The sequence below is a fragment of the Watersipora subatra genome, chromosome 8, assembly GCF_963576615.1.
Source record: "Watersipora subatra chromosome 8, tzWatSuba1.1, whole genome shotgun sequence".
Lineage (NCBI taxonomy): Eukaryota > Metazoa > Bryozoa > Gymnolaemata > Cheilostomatida > Watersiporidae > Watersipora > Watersipora subatra.
The window spans coordinates 26,113,962-26,128,836 of record NC_088715.1 but is presented as its reverse complement, the minus strand read 5'-3'; positions in this window follow the sequence as shown (position 1 = coordinate 26,128,836).

Here is a 14,875-nt window from a genome sequence, read left to right as displayed (position 1 = left end):
ATTTTATTTTGTCATAAAATCTTTGTCAAAACTGTAAACATACCAAAAAAAACTCCAACTCCCACTCTCTTAGAATGAGCAAAACTCCGGCAAATCATTCTGATTGATTAACAGCTTAACTTTAGTCGCATAGAGGAAGCAGCCATGACACAAAACCTATTAAACTACAGATTATTCGTATGTAATTCATGAAAGGAAAAATACACTACCTTGAATATAGCAATGCCTAGCTAAGCTATATCATTGTGCTAAGCTAGCATTTTTGAAAATAGAGATAGACCTGGTGGCTCTTAAAGATGAGAAACATAAATACTGCTAATATACTTCATCTGCAACTCCGAGCTATAAATGAGTATATTGGATATTTACACAGTCATGGAAAGTGAATTATTATCAAAATTAGAAAACTCTTGCATCAGCCATCTATGAAAGTATTGATTAACTTTCATGTTTGTTTATAAAACTACATTGTGCGTAAGTGTATATCTTCATTTCCATTGTAAAAAAAACTCACATCTTTACAATGGCGCTGCTATGCAAGTGGCAAAAATTCCTTCAACCATTAATAATAATGCATAATATTATATTATTGTCTCTTCAACAGGAAAGTCTGATCAGGCCTAATCTGAAAATAACACAGTTTCACTGTGTTAGTAGTATTATATAAGAAGATTCGAGCATCACATGTTTTGTAAAGCTTTGATAAATGCATGCGGGAGACCATCTTATAATTTGGAATGGAATGATTGTTCCGATATGTATGTTCCCCATGGCAAAGGAACAGATTTGCTAGATGTGTTTTGAGGCAGAAATCAAATGTAGATTTAGATAATTTGCTATAGTCTCTTCAAATATTGTTATTGCGTACTTTTTATTGAAAGCAACATTAAGCATCAACTTGCACACAAGTCTGGTAAATTTCATCAAAAATTATTAGTATTTTTTTTCTGTGACGCTTGAAGAGATCAGATTGCCAGGATTCTTTAATATTAAACACGATAAAGCTTGGCCTTGCTCAAAAATGCTCAGATCAAGTTAAAATGCCATTATGACACCTATTGGTGTAAATAAACTGCCAGAAGAGAATTGCATAGCACTGTAACTTAAATACGATGATCGATATCAACCGTAGCAATGACATCATTTAGTGACATCCTTTTAAACATCTTTTTATTCTGAGCATTTCATCTAACACCAAATATTGTAAATTTTAAAATAGAAACATATTGGCAGCCAGCTCACCTCAAAAATAGTAAAACAATCTCAAATAATTTACAAACACTGGTACTTTGTAATAAAATTCACTAAAAATTTGTGCGCGTCCATCTTTAATGCAAACCAGTAACAAATGTGAGACGTATAAGCAATATTTGTACTTTTAGTTATAAAGAGGTAAGATATGCTCGCTAAAGACAACTTTCTCCAGTTGTCTATGTTTCTACAATGAAGTTCATAAGATGGTGAATTCTTTTATCAAATGTTGTTTACAAGTTTAGAGAAGAAAGGAAAACATTGGCTTCCGCTGCTTATAGAATATGACTATCACAGACATCAAGCAGGTAATCTGTTCTCACAATTTTTCATTTGAACAGCTAAGTTATAATAGGATATTATTATCCTAGGGCTATAATAACCCTAGGATATTTGGATATTCAGAACATTCTTATCCTCTACTACTTCCTTGAAAGCTTTTCTCATCACATCCTTGAGTATCGCTTCTTTGTTTGTTTTCTTTTTGTAAAATTGTGGTATGAATATCTGGAATAATCTAAAAATAAGATAGATGGACCACCTTCCCAATTCTCCAGGTATATATTTGCATTCATGTAGGATACTTGGACCGCCCGGTTCACCTATCCTACCATGGCATGACTCATGTATCCTCAGTCAAAACATTAGTAATTTGATAATTTTGGGATTAAAAAGTTTTAAATGTTTGTCAAAGTGCATTGATTAGCTCATTTAATGTTCAACTTTGATATAAAATTAAAGTCCATAACATATATTTAGTAATTATAAAGACCCAACCAGCACTGAATTACTAGAAATAGTCAGAGTTTGCAATCATAAGGCATCCACTGCAGCTCTTTGCATGAATGTTGAAAAATGTTAAAACTGGCAACCGTGGGCTCTTGGTTGATTGGCTGAAAAGATTATGGCAGTGGAAAACATTCACAGATAACACAACTCCTGCAATAAGGGGTGTTCTATATGTGTTCTGGGACCATCTATCCTACTCTTCCCCTAGCTAATTAGGATTATAGCTCACTTCTAAAGTAGGTTAAAAAATGTGGCTTCTTGACTGCTAACATTTGCTGAAATCTTAACCTTTTGAGTCTAGTCCGTAATTGTTAATGACTGTTGGTATACCTAGTCAGATTTTATTATTATCAGAAGTTTTTAAATTTTTCTTAGATATATTTAAATAATATTATGCTTATAATACAAAGCTACTTGATAAAATACTGGTAAAAGTATTCTCGCAACATACAACAAGTGTCACCTAATAAAAAGACAAAGTGTTTCACAGTGCTTTGGGCTAAAACCAAAAAAATTTGTACGATTTCAAAAACCTGGAAAAATCTTTACACTATCCCAACATTTATCGAGCACGCGATAATCATAACTTTATCACTCAAAATGATCTGGAGAATTATATTTAGTATCATATAGTTCTTTTTCTGCATCACAATAATCTATCATCTAATAACCAACCAAATAACATCAATTTTTTTCGCAACAACATTCCAATAAAATTGTTATCATCACGAACAAAATAGATAAAAATATTTAAAAATTGGTAAAAATGAAAGTGAAACCTCCGGTTTGATGATTATTTTGATTGATTTGCATTGTTACTTTGAAACAGCTATTGCAAACCGAGTCATATGAATGTCTGTATTTTGGTATTTAGGGGTTTTGGCACACGCTACGCAACGCCAGAGTTCAGACCATAAGGATTTGAAAGGTTAATGAAACTAAATAGAATTACTTTTTACATATAGGGAAATTTGATAAAACCCTGAAAATTTCACTTGGCAAAAAATTAAGTTTCAAGGAGCTTTCACTTCAAATTTTAGGCACATGTACATAAACGCTTGGTTACCAACATTGCCAAAATGCATTACTTATGTGCCCCATAGATATTTACTAAAACCCTCGCAGTAAACGATGTTGTGAGAGATCGTTCGTTGCAAAAGCTATATGTAGAACTATTCCACATCGCTGATAGTTTTTCTCTGCAAAAATGAAAGTGATGAGTATGAGTTCTGCTCAATGATATCATTTTTTGATCTCCCAACCGTGGCGCTGTTATACGGACAGACAAGTCCTAATATAATAATGATTGTAGTCAAACACATTAACACTGTTGCATGGTTCACCGTGTTGATAAATTGATTGATAGTGAGAACTAGTTTCATGAGTGTGAAGCTCACTATGCCCTTTCTGGATTATTTCAGTAGTATTAAATGTTTTGCGATATATCGATTTAATAATATGAAACATTTTAAATATTTAGCAGCAAACAGGTTATTCAGCTGTTTTATTTGTATTACCATAGCTTGCTGAAAAATAAACTAGTATACAATAACAATATGAACAGCCAAATTCTAAAATACTATATGTCCTTGTTATGCATTTAATTCCATAAAATGATTCTAAATTATTCAATAATAAAATAACTCACTGAAATGTTATTGAACCACTGTGGTTTTTAACAGCAGCTGTTAAATGGCTGGGGTCCAAAATAATACATTCTTTTCTGTACAACTAGCGGTTTGTAAGAAATACTGTTTTCATTGTTTTTGAAAACCAATGTTGGTTTTCTGTATGTTGGTTTTATCACTTTCAATGTAGGTTAACCCTCTGAGGCCCATACACAGAAAATTTGCTCTAAAAAATTTCAAACTTTTTTGATAGTTTCTAGATATATGTATGAGTGTTTTTCTAATTTTTTTATTCTCTACAACGACCCTGACCTGAGATATTAAATGTTGCACTCACGCAACATTGGGCTTTATTGTTACCTATATACATTACGCATTAGACAATAGTGTTATGAAGTATTTGAGCCAGTAAAATATGTTTATTTGAATAAATAAATGGTAAATGTACTTATATACATGTATACAGATACATACATATACATATAAATAGTACATATATTGTATATATATACATTCAGTATATATATATATATATATATATATATATATATATATATATATATATTGTATATATACATACATATACGCATACATCTATATATGTATATATTGTATATATATGCATACATATTTATATACATATATAAATATATATATATATATATATATATATATTTATATATATATAACACAAGCATATAAGTTTACATCACTGTTTAGTACAAATGGACTAAATCCTGGAGCAATATCAACTGTTCCAAAGTAACTCTAGCTCTCCATTCGCTTGCAATGATAGGTACGAAAATAATTTCGTTCATCAAGAAAGCAGAGACTATTTCACATTTTGTGGTAGTTATTTTCTTGAACAGCTTGCTGTGACTTCGCTTTGGAGCCTTTATTGGCCAATGAGCAAAATTGTCATAGTGAACATTGCACGGACCTCTTCCAATTATTTTAGCTGGTGTAAGGCATAGACTAGCATCCCCTGCTGCAGCTGGTCGTCTTTGTTTGGCAGCACCATTGACATGGATGAGACTGTCGGCAACTTCAGCTTGAAATTTTCTTCTATTTAGTACTTTATTTATGGTAGCTTGAGAAGGCGCTATCACTTCTGTAGATATTCCAAGTGTTGATTTTGGCTACCATTACAAATGTCGTTACAGGTACAAATATCATCACCGGCTCTTCATGGCAAAGCGATACTCTGCTAAAAATAAATCTTACAAATCACTGCCTCCCATATTTTATGTGGTTGTATAACAGCAGGCATGTTATAGAAACGATGCTCTTTTGACGACTTGTCCCACCGTTTGGCTTGAGCAAAGGGCTGTACACCAGTCAATGAGGAGAGAACGGTGATATCTTTGTTGTCACGCTATTTGACAGCAACCACATTGTTGACCTCCTTTACATAGCTGTCATAAGATCCTTTACTATCTCGTTTGAGGACTTTTGCATTATTGAGCATGCATTCTTGAACCCTGTTGGTTCAAACAGTATCTGTATAGAACATCCCAGTTTTATTTAGCTCAGAGATGAAGGGAATAGCAATAAACAAGTTGCCTCCAACAATTTTGTATCTCCAGTTATTTTGTAGAGTAGATGTTAGCTTGAGCACAACATTAGCTTCTTAGCCCAACTCCGTCCGTTTACAATCACCACCCTGGTATACTCCAGTCATGCAAAATGCCACTGACTTCTGTTCGATGCTAGATCTTAACGCGCCATGGATGTGGCTTACTCTTTATGTATTGTCGGGTTCTATTTACAGACATTCTTTCCATATGGCATCTATCCTTCGTCACATTTTCCAGAGCTTGTCTAGCAAATTCGTTCCATCCACTCTGCTTCTCATTCGAAGGTGATTGCTGTTGCTGTTTGAAGGGGAAGGCTTTGAATGCATTTGGTATCTACAAACTAAAACAGTATATTTTGAAATATTATTCATCTAACACCTAAAATCGCCCAAAAGAAAGCTTACACACCTTTCCTGTTAATTCTAACCAGTTGGTTTTTCGTAATTATTTTCACATTTTACAACAAACATTTGTAAGATCGCTGTAAGATTTATCGTGTAAGATTGCAAGTATTAGTTATTCTCCACTATCTTATATTTACATACATTTACATATAGTAGATATTTAAATTCTCTTATCTCCACTACTTAATAACGTTGGATTTGCCGCTGTTCGTGATAGTGGGTCATGTTCATTTCCTTCAGCAGCCGAGTTACTAATTTTTTCCCAGCTACGAGTAGGCCTACTGTAACTTACTATTACAGAACTTTCACGAGTACTCCGAGCGTTGTGATATGCTATTGTGAAAAGAAAGAGAGCAGCTGCTATCGACTTACTGTCACCCTGCATCAGCCATGACCAGCTATACGTCGCCTGCTCAAAAGTAGGCACACGCCGAAAACTGTTTCTTCATACGCTCGACAGAAAAACCAAAAATGTTGTCTATCAGCATGTGTTGCGTTGAACTAAGGGAGAGAGAGAGGGAGAGAAAGGGAAAGAGAGAGAGGGAGAGCGAGGAGGAGAGGGAGAGAGAGAGAGAGGGAGAGAGAGAGGGAGAGAAAGAGGGAGAGAGAGAGAGGGGAGGGAGGGAGAAAGAGAGAGGGTAGGGAGAGACGGAGAGGAGAGAGAGAGGGAGAGGGAGGGGGGAGAGAGAGGGAAGAGAGAGAGAGGGGAGAGAGAGGGAGAGAGAGGGGAGAGACGGAGAGAGGGAGAGAGAGGGAGAGAGGGAAGAGGGAGGGAGGGAGAGAGGGGAGAGACGGAGAGAGGGGAAAGAGGGAGAGAAGGAGAGAGAGAGGGAGAGCGAGGAGGAGAGAGGGGGGAGAGAGAGAGGGAGGGAGAGAGAGAGAGAGAGGAGAGAGAGGGAGAAGGAGAGAGGGGAAAGAGGGAGAGATGGAGATGTAACTGCATATTTGGAGTTGTTTTACAGTATGAAAGACAACTCTCAATAAACCTTATGCTGCGTGTGAATCTATTCCTGTAGACGGGTAATGCAGCTAGTACATATATATTCACATTTTTTTAATATAATATCTACATTACCATTGTTTGGATGGTGTGCACAGTGCACGATGTAATCGGTCCATGTACATCTTTTGAAGACAACATCTGTAGAGGTGAATGGAGTTTGACATCTGAAATGATGATTAAAGCTTTAATCATGATTGATGCTTAAATCTTTATGTAAATTTTAAAAAAATTACATTGGAAAATGAAAATCTGATTAAAACGATTCCGGACACTTTAAAATACAAATTCGGCACAATTTGTTTATTTTAGTCTAATGTTATTCCAGTTATCGCAGTCAAAAAACTGTTGATAGTAAATTTTTACTTCCCATTGTAAGCCTGTCCCATAAATGAGGTTGAACAATAGTAGAATCTTTCTAAAAACATTCACCAATGTTCAGAAAACCAGTAAATAGAAGTGCCTACAGTGGTAGAGGTTCAGTCAATGTGAATACATGATTTTAAACGTATAGTTTCATAATTTCATATACTTAAACTAAAAATTTTGCTCAAATTTTTAAAAACTAAATTTTTAGTGCATATTGGCTACTAAAGTCAATTTTTGACACATTGTTTAATGGTTAGCTAAAAGCGCAACAGGTGGTAACAATAACAGTAAAAACAAAATTGTAAAATGGTGTTTGCTAGTTTTTTTTTTGTAACTTTAACTAACTACCAGCTTTTATCAGTTTTATTCAAACTGTGAGACTATTTGATTAAATGTTTGCTTTTGGAATTTCTGCAAAATATTGGCTTAAAACACTTGTGATGCAATATAATTGTAATGAACCCACTTGTTTTTCAAACGAAAAGATTTAAAAATCGTTCATTCAAAATCCCCATTCATAAAAGCAAAGCTACAGATAGTAGGTTTTAAATATATACCTTCAAAGCAAGGCTAACTTATAAAGATAACTTCCTAATTGTGTGAAAGAAAAGTTTTTTGCTAGCAAACTCACAAGGTATATGTTGAAACCGCTTGTTGGAAAGCAGGGAATGGAACAGATTTTTTCAGCAAATCAGTAATCCTCATCAACCATGCATTATAAATGTCTGCCATGTTAGTGGACTAAATAGGAAAAGTGTATAAGAACAGCAGCCAGCAAAAGTGTTTTTGTCTCATGTTTATGCATTAGCTGATCTTCAGCAATGGCATCATATGTCAAATGTCTGTGTTTGGTAAAAAATGGAAAATTACACACAAAATGACGAATGCCACAGCTTGCATCACAAGGGTTTGTTTTCTACCAAACTGTTTTTGTTCTTATTACACCACAATAATTGCTAAAGAATCAACTAAAAAATGGCAATATTTGTATAAACTGATGCAAGCTTTGAAATCCTTTCAGCGTCACTTTAACTTTTACTTAAAACTAAAGATTTTTATAAATTTATCAACTTAAAGATTACTAAAACATTGTTAAAAACATATTATATAAACTTAAAAAATTCAGTAGGTATTATCAAAAAGCATGGGATTTTTTTAGAATGTCATGGGATTTAAAGTGAGCTGATTGCCAGAAAGTTGTAAGATTGAAATCAAAAAACTTGATTCTAGTCGAAACACTCAGAGCGAGTAAAAGTATGATTATGGCGTCTATAGCTGCTGAGGTGGATAAAATAGAAATGCATAACACTGCAACTTGAACACAATAGCTGATATCAACTAGTGATGTTTTTTGCACATATATTGTATATTTTAAGAACATCATATCTGTGCTCGCGTTTTTTCAACTTTCCTCTCGAAACATCCTATAGAAAATATCCTATTGAAATATATATCAATATATATTTATTAGATTATAACATTCTTTTTTGAAAGTGCTACTCAATTTTGGTTCTGCCAAAATATACATTGTATCTGCAAATACATTTACTACTTTTCATTTTTAACAGGAAATGACAGGATAAAGCTATTCTTAATTATATTGCTGCTTAAGAGAATAATATTCTGAGCGTGCAGCTTCTTAATTTGTATGATTATTTAATGACTGACTTCCGAATATTTATTGTCATCTACCTATCATTTGGCAATGTGATCCCATTTAATTATCAGACATTCCTGTCAGGCTAGTCACTGTTTCCAAACAATAGAAGTTTTAATGGAACAAGCGTTTATGCCCACACCAACTATGATAATTACAATATAATACAATTCTGACTATTTTTAGTTGTTGGTTTTGCTAAGAGTAAAAGCATTCAAGACATGTATTACCAGTAGTCAACATTTCACTCTCATGTTTGCACCAAATGCTAATGCCGATGTAATAGCTAGCAAGAAAATTAGGTCAAACAGTTTAGTGAATTTGCATGTGGTAGCTGCACTTGCAAGCTGAGGTCAGTTTTTTAACACATTCATGAAAAATCTTTATCATGAGTTATAGCAAATTTAACATACAGTCCATATCTTAAGGTTACTTATACACCAGCACTGCATGAGGTTCTTATGATCAGTCCAAGTCCATTTAACTCGCTTTGAACCAGAAGCCCACCTGTTTCTGCTTTGACTTGGATATCTACATTCAGTTCGGAGCCTGGTTGGCTAACAAATTTCTAAACCAGCATGGCTATAGTTTGCACACTCACCATAGATAGCTGTAGTAGCCATTGCATCGGCAGGATGCTTCCTTGCCTAGTGTCTACATACCAGAAAACTGAGTGGTCGAATGAATTGAACCTGGGATTATTGTCACTAAACAGACATCAACTAATTGCGCTATCCGTGGCTCATTTAATAAATAGCTTCATTGACGCAATATATTATATTATTTTTTACAGAAAATATCAATTGATGCAGTCTATCAACTTAGTGTGACCATTTAAGACTTTTATGTGGACGATAATAAAAAAGAACCGCATGCGATGTTTTAGATATAGCATTTTGCTATTTCTACAAGTTGAAAGGAAATTTTTAAGTGTTAAAGAATATAATTACCAGCATTAGTAATATTTGGTTTAAACTGGCTTCTAGCAGATCTTTCACAAACTAGTGAGTTCCCAAACGCTCATAGACTAATATGATTAATTCAATTTTCCTCTGGTAGATCAAAAAATTGAGATAGAGGACCTGTTCATTTTTACTCCCTAAACTATCTAAAGTTACCTGTTGGTTTTATTGTTTTTATTGGCTTCATAATAATTTCAGTAATCAGCTATCACAATTTTAGTACTTTTGGGTTCTACACAGGTGTCATGAGGGGTACTTATTGTGACACAGGAGAGACAATAAACATTGATTAGTCACATACTTATATTGGTAACATAAAGCTGTCCTTTACAATATGCTTGAATCTATATGCATATGACTAATTACATGTACTGGTTTTCCATGCTTCGAATTGATTCAGAGTTTACTCTACTTCATATCATAGAACTGGTAAAATCCAAACAGATTCCATTTCGCTTCACAGCTTTTTTGCAAAAGCATTTGCAGTGAGACTTCTATTCGACATCACAAAAATGCTCACCGCAGATGGAATTGATAATACCCAGTTAAGCTCTCCCCAGTGAAGATACACAAAATTTAGCACATAATTTTCATCTCACTACTAACCATAATCTAATTGCAGTTGCCAACGATAGGTTGCACATATGACAATGATGAAATATTTACCTTTGTTTGTTATATTACCTTATTAGATAACTGAACCTTCTGGCTTTACAGATTACCGAGGCATCGGTGCTGACCTTTTCTTAAGCCAACTCTTCTAGCATAAAAAAGTTTTTTTTAGTAAAAGAGATTGTCGCTCATACGACTTTTAAAGTAGTAACTGTATAGCGAATAGTAAATTATTTTGCTGCTTTGTAATATAAAGTGTATAATATATAATTATAACTTTTAGAGTGTATAATATTAATATAGGTATCAATATTACTAATAAAAATAAATTCTGATTAGGTCTTCTGGTTGAATTAGTGCAGTAAACGTATAAAACGCGAATTGAAAAGTGACCATGACGTGAAAGCGAGGTTACTTTAACAAGTTCTGTTTTGAGGATCACATCGTTAGTCTTGAAAAAATCCATAAAGTGAAACTTCGAATTGTTGAAACTGTCAGGTCCGGAAATGTTGGCAGAGGTAAACTCCGAATGCATTTAAAGCATGGAAACTAACTGATTATAATGCATCCATTATAATGTCAAGCCCTTAGTTGGCTGAACTACAAACAACTTCTGAAAATTCACGGCTAAACTCTCACAGATGAACTCATTTATTGTCAATACATACATGTACATCCTACTTAACTAAGCTATTGTGCCCCGAAATCAAAATTTTCGTAAGGAGTAGCTTCCAACTAGATGCTTAGTACCCAGTTGACTTAATGGAATATTTCCACATGATTACTTTTGCAACTGAACAAACATTACATAATTTAATCATTAGTATTTTTGCTCATAACCGTTTTGGCAGTTAATTGTTTCAAATTTTGTGATTATATTATAGTTTTGATAACTAAAAGTACTCACTCATTTAAAATAAATATTTGCCAAAAACTAAACATTTATGTTGATTTTACAAAATGTTTCTATTAAGCCAGTGTCTGATTGTATGTTTCATGCTTGGGAGAGATTGATTAATTGAAGTTATGCACTCTTCCTGCAAGGGTCACAGACAACTCATGAGAACATGTTATAAAAATCATTAGATCATTGCTAATAAAATCAGTAAAATAGACAAACAAGTAGTGACTGTCTTTTTATATTCTTTTTATTGAACATTTGTCAGAGGCTAGAGGTACATTGCAAAGTTACCATTTAAATTAGCATTTAACATATCTGTACATACAAGTGTTCATTTAACTGTCACTTGTTCATTCTACTTGAACAATACCCTGCCTTGCTTTCTGCATTGTGATAAATTGCTAAAAAAAACGAGCTTGCCAGTTTTGATAACTCCCTCATAACCTGTTGGTATGTTTGTGTATTTGCAAAGTTTTACCACTGAATATTGACCAATGAAGGTGTTTCATACATTATTTTACCAGCCACTAAAATGATGTCAAGCCGTACTACTATGAATAATTGTGTTTTAAATCCTACAGATATACAAGATTCAATGTCAATCTAATACATAACACATTGAAAATCCATTTGGTAACCACTGTACGTATTTTATGTTATACATTTTTATTCGTATAATTGTTAACTATTAATATACTATAAATTTCATTAAAATACTATTATAATCACGCTACATCAAAATTACCTCACTTCTAAAGTTGAACCTCTACCACTGTTCATGTCTTTTATCAATCAAATGAAGTACAGCTCAGCTAAGTAGCTAATTTGTACATCTAAACCTGTAGTTTTTGAGGTGCTTCACCTCACAGAAAAAAACCAAATTGGTATTTTTGAGGCATTGCTTAAAAGCCCATTCGCCGTTCACCTTTAGAAAACAACAAACAAAAGGCATTGTTGCAACACAAAAAAAGTGTTGAGATTATGCCTGGTAGGATTAATTTTATTGATGACCTATTTTCTGGAAAAAAAGCGTCGAAGTGAGAAAACTAACCTACATGAATAATTTATCTGAAGTTGCCTCCTCCTATTTTACATGGGGAGCATAAATCATTATACCTATTTCCCATGAATCTAGAGCTAAATAAACTATTGAACATACTATTCATAGATTTAGTAAACCCTAGATATGCGAAAAATCAAAACAAGTGAGGCCTATTATTAGCATGGTGCAATGTCATGGTGATGTGTAGAGCGAATCAGCTGATCTATTAACTCCTATTGACTTAACACTAAAAACTGCTCAATTTTTCCATAGTTTGTGAATATGAGACTGCATATTTTATTGATAATATATAAAACTGACTTTAGATGAGAAAGGCAAAAATGTTAGACACATGGTAATAGCTAGTACCAATGATTTAGAAGCTTCTATGACATTGATAATACCAATAGTGACCAAGTAGAAATTAAACTAATAACTCTGTTGTAGAGTTTTGATTCTTCTTTTTAATAGTGATATGCGTGTGACAGCAGGCTGTTTAGGTCTACCACTACGTCGGCAGCTCGCTGTTGAGGCTGTAGGTGTGTCCTGATTGTCAGAAGCTGCAGGATGCTCATCATCATGAATACTGGATAGTAGTATTCCTAGGTGTAGTATTGTCAAGGTCAGGTATTATGGTGCTGGCTGCTGTCTGAGATGTTCTTCCACATTTCGGCAGACTTTCTGTTCTTATGGTTGGTGTTCGTCTTTTCACAGCTTTTGGCTAAAGGTAGGTTGGATAAGCTGTAAATATTGTAAGTATTGCTTCAGATTTTCAAAGCATTACAGGTTTCAGCTCATTGTCCATTTGGAAAGAGGTGAAACGCCAGATCTGGGCATTTCTCATGATTGCTTAAACATCATTAGACAAAGCACCAGCGGGAGCTTGACTTTTTCTTAGCCTAAACATTAACAATACATACATGTAGTAGAATGAATATCATTACATTACCTGGAATGAGACAAAAAAGGCATTTGATCAATCACGCCAAGCTAGATTACAACCCTATCAGCTGAGAGACAAGTTTGTAATATGCGTTGTTGTAATTAGTCTAGACACTCTTTTGATAGTCCCGAGCATTCATTCACTTCACTTTCAATTCTGAATAATCATTGAAAGGTATGTTCGTTGTTATGAGACCATGATAAGGCAAGTTCAGTTGAGTTGAGTTGAGTTGAGTTGGTGGTTTGTTTTCAGTAGTTTTTTACAACGTGAACCAATGGTATAGTACACATGCAAAGGTTAAGTTTGCCAAGTATATAAACTTTTTATTGTGGGTTCACATACCTGGGGATGTTTTAGTCTTCTCTGACAACATTTCACCAAGAAATTGTTCTTATTGTAACGTTTATAAATTACAAACTAGTTGGACAAGCATGCTTTCACTACTAAATTCATTGCTCAGCTGAAGGCTTTGTTGCAATGATGCACATTCCTGCCACGTAACGCCGAGAGAACAACAGCCACTTATAGGCCTCACTTTTGCTCCATTGTAATGATAGCTATTTGCCAGTCTAGGTTTTACTAAATCTACATGTATGATATTAATTTAACAAAATTCAGTTTACTAAAATACAATTTCACATATTTTTTCAGTGATCAAAAATAACATTTAATTTTAAATACCGCCTGAACTTAAAATTTTTCAGGACAAAGAATAGCTCTAATATCATTAAAATGACTAATTTCTTCTTAGAATATTATTCATAATAAAAATACGAAAATCATATTTATTTTAAACTTGTACCAGACAGTTATTTTAATATTGACAAATATGACTCAATGATAGCAAGTTTGCTTGCCTTTTTGTATTTGTATAACAATTTTCTCTTATTAAAGTAGAATACCAATAATTATTTGTCACTTTTGAGTTAACCTTCAAGCATTTGTGAGTTCAAAATTTTTAAATGATCTACATGGCAAGTTATTTTCCAGGTACTTAGTTTAAATGTATGCTAATAAGTTAGGCAGTCAAGCAAGACTTGCTTAAAGGTTGACTTGCAACAAAATTCACATTACAGTTATTTGGTATCAAAAGATTCACCATGTCTTACTCTGTCGTGTTGTAGGGGCAAAATATGTGAAAATGTGATTACAAGCTAAAAAACGAACATTTAATTGCAGCCACACGAGTCCGCCGTAGTTTGGATTATCTTTCCAAAATGGCTCAATTGGGACGTAGATTTTCAAAGATGGTTTCTGTTTACACCTTCATGCAATCTCATTCATAGAAATATTTTCACAAATATACTTTACACATTCAATAAAACCATGTCTATTGTTTTTACGCGTCTATTTTATCATCATTGTAATGCTGTCACTTTTAGCACTGATATCTTGTAACTTACCGTAAAAATTTGTTTAATTTTTGAACCTTAGCTCGTAGGAGTACATATCATTGTCTGATAATCACGACAAGCCTGTTGGTCACCTGTGATAATGGAGGTGCTGCAGAAATTATTTGCTAAGTATTGTGTCACATGATCAGATTAGACGATTAAATCAAGCCGAACCAGAACTGTAAAGTAGTGAGCATCTATATTTGATACAGGGTCTTCGGTAAAACCCGAAGTGTATGTCATAAACTAGTGCTACGATAAGTTTTATATTGAGCTTTTTATTGGTCTTTCAATTCACGTGAGAACATCACGTGACAAGACGATAACCAAATGTAATGACTACGTC